The following is a 6,387-nucleotide window of genomic DNA, read 5'->3' as shown; positions in this document are numbered from 1 at the left end:
GTTCACATGTAAGTTCAGCATGAAGCTGAAGAAAACAAAAATAATCCCAGGAAAGCCAAAACACAACCTGGAGCCTATTCCACCTGAATTTTGAGAACATCTCAAGAAGAGATTTGGTGCGTTGAACACTAATGGCAGACGACTTGATGAGTTGTGGAAGGACGTCAAGAACACCACACACAGAGAACGCCAACGGTCATTAAGAAGACAGGAAAGAGAGAAAAGAGCAATGTAGAAGTCAGAAGACACTGAAACTCACTCTTAATCGTAGTGTAGTTCAAGAAAATGAAAGAAATTATAAAGTCAAACAATAGAAATTTCAAAGTAAACAATTATGATGAAATGTCCAAAGACCCAGAGCTAGAACACCAAAATGGAAGAGCACACTCAGCGTATCTTTCCTTGTTTGTTTGTTTGTTTCACCACATCCATTGCAATCCCCTCAAATTCTTGTACATGTTGAAAACTTTTCATAAAGATTTCTTAGAAGCAAAATAAGAAAGATCCAAGTGGCTCAAAATTGTCAAAATATTATAGTAAAATTACACTTAGTCTGTAAGCCTAGTGTTTTTAAGGCTACTTAATAACACAAAATTACGGTTTTTAACAATTTAAGCTAAATATACAAATAGAAAAAATACAGTGACGGATATATTCTACCACTCCTAAAATTTAGCCACGGAGCTTCCATAGTGTCTGCTGGGTCTTCAAGGTCCGGAACCGTTCAGCTGCCTGGTCGTCTGCGGAAACCCAACTCTCCCTTCTTTGTATTTATTGCTACAAAATCATAGATGTCTTCTTAAACATAAATATCACATTGTGAAGTTATGGTTTCTGAACATATCCTCCACCTAGGTAAAACATGTTTTTCATTCCACACTTTTGAAGTTTCTCTTTTTAAAAAAAATTAATTTACATCTAATTCAATCGTTTAATCTCGCCCTTCTTACAAAACAATTCCTCTCTTCAGAAATCTTCTCGAATATTTTCTTTGTTCGCCTCTCCATGTTGCTGCTTCATTTGATCATTTCATTTTTTAGTTGTACAATAGTCCGTTCAATCTCATAATTCTTACTAACCGGGGCTGCCTACGGTGACTCCATCTCTCTCCGTTTAGAGCCAGCTGTTGCATGTTCTTTCACTGCAAGTTTAAATCTTGAATGTTTCCGTGACTTCCGGAGCTCTTTCTGGGCGTGTTCAATCCTATGAACTAGGTTTTCATTATATGCTTCCCAGGCATTGCACCCATGCTGTGACATTAGTTCCAGATTCTCAATTCGAACGGCTTGATGCTGTAACTGGGCCATGGAATTATTCACACACTCTTGACATGCAGTAATATCATTTTTCTGACCCGGTGAAGGGGCTGGAAGCTCATATCGTTTCATACTGAGCAATTCAATTGGTTGTCAAGCCACCAATCTTTCAAATTCATTTCTCATTACGTCGGTCTCAAACGCAGAATGATCCGGACTGCCAGGTAGCTCAGCAGTTCTTTGTGGGGCGATATAAGTGGGTCTCCTCCTCCACCGGCACTGCTGCTGCTTCCCACCCACCAGGTGCTTCATAACCTTGATCAACATGGGCGAGTGCATCCACCACAGCTTCTCCGGCCACCAACCCCGAGTCCGCCATTCCACACTCAGCATATCTTAAAGTGACAGAACTCAAGAAAACATTCAAGACTCAGGTTTCAATTTTGAAAGATTGTATAGGCAAAATATTGACTGGTGCAGGAAGTATCAAAAGATGGAAAGAACAAAGATACACACTGTACTAAAAAGAACTGGTGGACATTCAGTCATTTCAAGAGATAGCCTATGAGCAGGAACTGAGGGCTCTGAAGGAAGTTCAAGTTCAAGGATCCAGGCAATGACGAAATGCCCACTGAGATATTTCCACAAGCTGCGGAAGCACTGGGAGCACTCCCTCATCTAGGCCAAAAAGAAATTTGCAAGACCGCTACTTGGCCAACGGACTGGAAGAGATCCATCTTTGTACCCATTCCAAAGAAAGATGACCCAAAGAATGCCCCAAATATGACCACGATCATTAAGATCACAGGCAAGTACAATTTGACTGAAGATCATGCAACAATGATCGAAGCTGCCGGAGGTGCAGGCCAGATAACAGAAGAGGACAGGGGACAAGGACTATCATTGCTGACCTTAGATGGATCTTGGCTGAAAACAGAAAATACCATAAAGATCTTTTCTTCTGTTTTATTGACTGTGCAAAGGCGTTCAACTCTGCGGATCATAACAAACTATATATAGCCTTCGGAAGAATAGGAATTCCATAACTCTTCATTGTGTCCATGCGGAACCTTTATATGGACCAGGAGGCAGAACAGGAGAAGGCGGTGTGGTTTAAAATCAGGAGAGGTATGCAGACCTGTACCCTCTCACCGTAGTTATTCAATCTTTATGCTAAACAAATCATCAGAGAAACTGGATTAAAAGGAAAAAGAATACAGCATCAGGATTAGAGGAAAGCTTCTTAACAAGCTGCAACCCGCAGATGACCCAACCTTGCTTGCTGAAAGTGAGAACCTGAAGCACTTGCTGCTGAAGATCAATAATTGCAGCCCTCAGTCTGGATTACGACTCAATGTAATGAAAATCAAAAACCTCACAACTGAACCAACGGGGTCATCATGATAAACCTGGGAAAGACGGAAGTTGCCAAGGATTGCATTTGCTTGGATGCATAGTCAATGCTCAGGAAAGCAGCAGTCAAGAGCTCAAAGGGCACATTGTCCTGGGCACACCTGCTGCTCGAGACCTCGCCAAAGTGTTGGGAACCCAAGCTGTTACTCTGAGGACTAAGGCGCACCCCACCCAAGCCATGGCATTTACAATTGTGTCAGATGCATGTGAAGACTGGCCATCGAATAAGGAAGACTGAAGAATAGTCACTGCGTTTGAATTATGGGGTTGGCAAGGAATATTGAAAGTACCACAAGCTTCCAAGAGAGCAAATAAATCTGTCTTGGAAGAAGGGCAACCAGACTCCTCCTTCAAAGCAAGAACGGTGAGACTTCCGCTTACATTCTTTGGACTTGTTGTCCCTAAAGAAAGACACCAGGCTTGGTAAAGCGGAGGAGCAGCTCAAAAGAGGGAAGTCCTCAACAAGATGGATTGACACAGTGGCTGCTACAATGGGCTCAGACATAAAAGAAATTGTGACTATGGCTCAGTACCAGACAGGGCTTAGTTCTATGACTTAATCTTGCTCCGTTCTTCCCTCATGAAGAAAACTGAAGCTATAGGTGCTGTAGTAAAGTGTGCTGGAGTAATCAGATGGTGTCCAGCTATCAGAAAGAAGAGCATCTGGGGTCTTCATGGTTTGTCTTTAAAGAAGCAGTCAGCTAAACCACATGGAAGAAGCACATCTGCCTGTGTGACCCAAGATTGTAAATAATAAAATCCAAGACAGGCGGAGGGAACAGTATTAGAGCTTAAATTCTGAGCGCCCATTTACAGACAGTCATGGATGGCAGAGAAAACCCAGAATCCATTTGCAGGGTTCATACATGGATTAAACCTCTGCAAAGTCCTCTCTGGCCATGAATCGGAGATGTGAATAGCCTTGCTATCAAACAGAGTGTGTTGGAAAGTGGATTAATGCAGATGTCGTTAGGTTAAAATTTAACACATAATAATTCTTTCTCACTTTGGACCCATTTTTAATTTGTCCTTCCTCGTTATTATTCTCTGCTTCCTTCTGGATCGACAGCTTTCTGTGTTTACTTTGTTGTCAGGGAATGGTAGGGAGGGGAGGTGTTTATGATTTTAGTTATATGAAATCCATTAAAGGTAAATCTATAAAGATACTAACTGGACTAATAGTTTTTTAGGGTTCTGGAAGGGGAGGTTGGGGGAAATGTAGCACTGATAATAATGAGCACAAGAATGAAGAAAAAGTCTAAACTTGGGGGCAGGGGGGAGGGTGTGGTAGGCAGTGTCTATAGTAAATACCCATTTTAGAGGACTCAATAGACAAGTTCAGAATCTGTTGCTGGCTCCTCTGTTATGTAAGCAATTGCTGGCATAGACTGATGGTCTCTCTGATCTGGCTTTTGGGGTGGGGTTCTAGCCCCTTTTCCCTAATTTTATAATCTACCTTCCTTTTGCTCAAGGCCCATCATTCATGCCTAGGCAGAATGGAAATCCATTCTTCCAACTGAGGAATAAGAAAAGCACGATATAAGAAGAGCTGGCTTGGTGAGGTTGGAAGCAGATGCTGATGCAGCCAGGACTCAAGGAAACCAAGAATCACTGGCTGTCACTAGAAGCTAAGAGAAAGGCCTGGAAGAAATTCTCCTTCCGAGTCTCCAAATGAAATCACATGACCGACATCCTGCTCTTGGACTTATCTTCTTGAAATACTGGAAGAAAGATGTGGAACAAAAATCTTGCTCATGCAAGAGACCAAGCTTGCTGGTAGGATAAAGACTGGTGAAATTCCAGAGACTGTGGTTCATGGTTACTCTTCAGGTGTGGAACGGAAACCACAAGGTTTCCGTTTGGTCTAGAAGGCAAATAATAAAAGTATTAATGTATACACACCTTTAAAATAATTGGTTATTTGGGGTCAAGGAGGTAGCATTTACTCAAGAACAAAGTGTAGAAGAGTTTTGACAGAAGGAGGTATGGAGACAGGAAACACAGGAAACAGGTAGGATGAGTGATATTACCGTGAAAGGATTGCACTGAATGAGATGAAATAGGATGTGAATGATTTGTTGAATGCAAAACTGATGATCTACTCTGTAAACTTCCACACAATTTACAATAATAAGCTTTTTAAAGAAGTGATAAATAAAATCTGATACCTTATAAATGTTAATGACACTGTATAAATTTTACCCCAATTGTGTTACTCTGGGTTGACTAGCGAAATAAATCCAGAGACACTCACATGTGCATAAGAAAGAGCTTTATCTAAAGAGCCATTGTATATTAAGAAAACATCCCAACCCAGTCCAGTTCAAGTCTATAAGTCCGATATTAACCCATATGTCTGACACCAGTCCATAAATTCCTCTTGCAACACATGCAATGACACAGAATGCAGGGAGATCACAGGCCAGTGGGTGGAAAGTCTTGTGGACCCAGTGGTGGTGGAAGCATCTCCGTGCTGGCGTGGGTCTCTATGTGTCTTCTTCAGCTCCAGGGCTCTGGATCCACCAGCAAAACTCCATGTGGCTCGTCAACAGGAATGTCTTGCAGGGAGAGTGTGTCTGGCCTCCAGTGAGTTATTTATCTCCGTGGCTCCTCCAAATGAGGTCATCAAGCTGTGACCTAATTGACAGGTTAGACTCCACCCCTTCCTCAAGTTGACAGTAGATGATGTAACTGCCACCCCAATAAATTTGACTTGGAAAGAGGAACCACTGAAGGTTCATAGATGAAGGTTTGTGGAACTAGGGAAATTGCCTGAGATGAAAAGAAAAGAGAAAGAGCAGGTTTCGGGAAATACCAAGAGCTCCTCTTGAGACATGTCAGGTTTAAGGGGTTTGTGTGACACCCCCGTGGATAAGTCTCGAAGACAATTAGATTAGGAGACTGGAGTTGAGATGCGGTCTTCCTAGAGATGCAAATTAGAGACTGTCAGAAGAGGGGCGGCATCTACAGGCCTGGGCGGATCACCTGGGAAGCTTTTGAAGCGTGGGGCCCTTCTCTCTATGCCTGAACCTCCCAGGTGCCGAAGCCACCAGCCAATTCTCTGGAATCGTGTAGATGGGGCGGGAGGAAATCCCCTGATCCTTTGGTGCCATGTAAATAGGGTTTATTTAGATTGAACCATTCTGCTTTCTCATCTGTCATGGGTCTGTGGCCATGTGTTTACATATAGATGTTCAAAACCGTTCCTATCCCCTGACAGATGAGAACAAAGAAAGGAACTTGGACAGGCTGCCAGACTGAAGACTGCAAAGAGGTTGCCCCAAAGATGGGAACACTTGTCCCCATCAAGCAGTTAGATTGCTTGTCAAGAGATCACCATGACAGCAGAGATGTTGTTACAACACCATCATTACCAACCAGCTATGCAGACCAGGGTGACCCTCTCAGGGCTCTAAGAAAAATGAAAGGCCGAGGCTCCGGGGCTCCCAATCCAGCTACAAAACGGACGAGAGCAGCTCTGGTCAGGATGGAGATTGCCATCATCAACATCAGCCCCGGAACTCTCCCCCTGGAAGGTATTTCTGGAAAATCAACACCAACTAGAGCGGCTTCCCCGGGCCCCTCGAGGTAAGAGAGTCTGCGCTCTTTCTCTAAGACACAATTACATGCCTTTTCTAACGCTCCCAGCAAGCCCGGGTGAAACTAAGAGGCTTCTCAAGCAGCTCATTCTGGTGGTAAAGACGATTCCGACATCAGC

The 6,387-nt window shown here is 43.2% G+C and overlaps 1 pseudogene; it reads right to left on the bottom strand.

Moving 5' to 3' along the window:
* Positions 1-966: 966 nt before the first annotated feature.
* LOC101653702 lies at positions 967-1,635 on the bottom strand (annotated as a pseudogene).
* Between the last annotated feature and the right edge of the window lie 4,752 nt (positions 1,636-6,387).

The sequence above is a fragment of the Echinops telfairi genome, unplaced genomic scaffold (assembly GCF_000313985.2).
Source record: "Echinops telfairi isolate 266 unplaced genomic scaffold, ASM31398v2 ScPeMD7_9;HRSCAF=40, whole genome shotgun sequence".
Taxonomy (NCBI): domain Eukaryota; kingdom Metazoa; phylum Chordata; class Mammalia; order Afrosoricida; family Tenrecidae; genus Echinops; species Echinops telfairi.
The sequence above is the reverse complement of the archived record's forward strand: the minus strand, read 5'-3'. Positions and strand labels throughout refer to the sequence as shown.